At 49.6% G+C, this 2,500-nt stretch overlaps 1 non-coding gene across 1 annotated transcript; it reads right to left on the bottom strand.

Moving 5' to 3' along the window:
- Positions 1-606: 606 nt before the first annotated feature.
- LOC123719523 lies at positions 607-763 on the bottom strand. The gene has a single exon (XR_006755583.1). It is a non-coding gene; the product is annotated as a 5.8S ribosomal RNA (ribosomal RNA).
- Between the last annotated feature and the right edge of the window lie 1,737 nt (positions 764-2,500).

Here is a 2,500-nt window from a genome sequence, read left to right as displayed (position 1 = left end):
GCGGTTCTTCTGTTGTTGTTCGTTAACGACGGCATCGTTCCGTCCGTTTTAAGAACACACGTCACAATAATTTCGTACACACTACAATTGCACAAACACCGCACGCACACACTGGGCGCAACCGCTAGAGCAGCGGGCGCGCGCGTTTCGCTTCCTCTCGCGAGAGTAAGAGAAACTGAGCCGAACGCGACAACTTTCAACGACAGCGTCGAGACACGTCGACGCGCGCACCGGCGCTACCCGTCGCGCGATCGCCATGCGGGACCGGGACGATGCGAGCAAACACGCGCGACGCGTAAACGCGAACGTCGTTGTCGTCGTTGTCGTTGTCGTTGCGTAAAGACTCGACGCGCACCCGTGCCGCGGGAGACACGGTGCGGCGGGGAGAATTTATTTGTGCGACAAAAGTATCGTATAGACGTGGCTTAACACGGCCAATACGGATGACGAGTCGTAATCGAACATATATTCGAACGGATCGTTCGGCCGCTCGGCGGCCTAGCGAAACCGTCAATTGCACGCGCGACAGAGATGCGGCGCTACGACCGGAGTCGCAGCGATCGCCGCTCGTCACGCGAACAGTGTGGCTTTTTGTTTTTATGCAGCCGGCCCTCAGACAGGAGTGGTCCTGGATATTTCTCCACGGACCGCAATGTGCGTTCGAAATGTCGATGTTCAAATGTGTCCTGCAGTTCACACTATGACGCGCAGTTAACTGCGTTCTTCATCGACCCGCGAGCCAAGTGATCCACCGTTCAGGGTAATCGTTTTGTTTTTGTGTGTGTTTTTGTATGAGAAAATATAAAAGGTGCGAAAAAATTAAACAAAAAAATTGAAAATAATACTTATCATTAACGTGTACGACAAATGAAAAGAAAGAAAATCTCTTTTATTTGCGTGGTTGTACACAAAAATTAAAATATTATTTCAAAGTATCAATAGGCGATAGCGAACGCTAATCAAAGCGTGTCGCAACGCACACGTCGCGAATCGACGAGAGAGAGTCAACCGTCTCGGATTCGATTTTTGATTCGTATCATTCACGTGTTTTTGTATTTTTTTCTTTTTTTGCGAGTCTTTGACAACAACAAAACAAAAAGAAAAAACCAACGTTAATGATCCTTCCGCAGGTTCCCCTACGGAAACCTTGTTACGACTTTTACTTCCTCTAAATGATCAAGTTTGGTCAACTTCCCAGCAACGCCGACGGCCGTGAGGCCACCGCGTGTCGGTCCGAAGACCTCACTAAATCATTCAATCGGTAGTAGCGACGGGCGGTGTGTACAAAGGGCAGGGACGTAATCAACGCGAGCTTATGACTCGCGCTTACTAGGAATTCCTCGTTTATGGGGGATAATTGCAAACCCCAATCCCCAGCACGAAGGAGTTTCAACGGGTTGCCCGGGCCTCTAGGCCAGGGAGAACATGTTGATTCCTTCAGTGTAGCGCGCGTGCGGCCCAGGACATCTAAGGGCATCACAGACCTGTTATTGCTCAATCTCGTGCGGCTCGAAGCCGCCGGTCCCTCTAAGAAGAATTTTAATACGTCGCCAGTGAGTTGCGCTCCCCGAGAGTCGCGCACACCTTGAATGACGACGCCTATTTAGCAGGCTAGAGTCTCGTTCGTTACCGGAATTAACCAGACAAATCGCTCCACCAACTAAGAACGGCCATGCACCACCACCCACCGAATCAAGAAAGAGCTGTTAATCTGTCAATCCTTCCGGTGTCCGGGCCTGGTGAGATTTCCCGTGTTGAGTCAAATTAAGCCGCAGGCTCCACTCCTGGTGGTGCCCTTCCGTCAATTCCTTTAAGTTTCAGCTTTGCAACCATACTCCCCCCGGAGTCCAAAATCTTTGGTTTCCCGGAAGCTGCCCGCCGAGCCATTGTAGTAACGTCGGCGGATCGCTAGATGACATATTTACGGTTAGAACTAGGGCGGTATCTAATCGCCTTCGAACCTCTAACTTTCGTTCTTGATTGATGAAAACACCTTTGGCAAATGCTTTCGCTGATGTTCGTCTTGCGACGATCCAAGAATTTCACCTCTAACGTCGCAATACGAATGCCCCCAGTTATCCCTATTAATCATTACCTCGGAGTTCTGAAAACCAACAAAATAGAACCGAGATCATATTCTATTATTCCATGCACGAAATATTCAAGCGGCATTTTGAGCCCGCTTTGAGCACTCTAATTTGTTCAAAGTAAAATTGTCGGCCCACCTCGACACTCACCGAAGAGCACCGCGATAGGATTTTGATATTGAACCGGCGTTTTACCGCCGGCTCACCGACGATATGCTCCGCAGACGTGTCAGTATCACCGCGGATGCGGTGCACCGACAGCGCGGCGCACAAATGCAACTACGAGCTTTTTAACCGCAACAATTTTAGTATACGCTATTGGAGCTGGAATTACCGCGGCTGCTGGCACCAGACTTGCCCTCCAATTGTTCCTCGTTAAAATATTTAAAGTGTACTCATTCCGATTACGAGAA

Source organism: Pieris brassicae, unplaced genomic scaffold (genome assembly GCF_905147105.1).
Source record: "Pieris brassicae unplaced genomic scaffold, ilPieBrab1.1, whole genome shotgun sequence".
NCBI classification, from domain to species: Eukaryota; Metazoa; Arthropoda; class Insecta; order Lepidoptera; family Pieridae; genus Pieris; species Pieris brassicae.
Note: the sequence above shows the minus strand (reverse complement) of the source record. Positions and strands in the feature narration are given on the sequence as shown.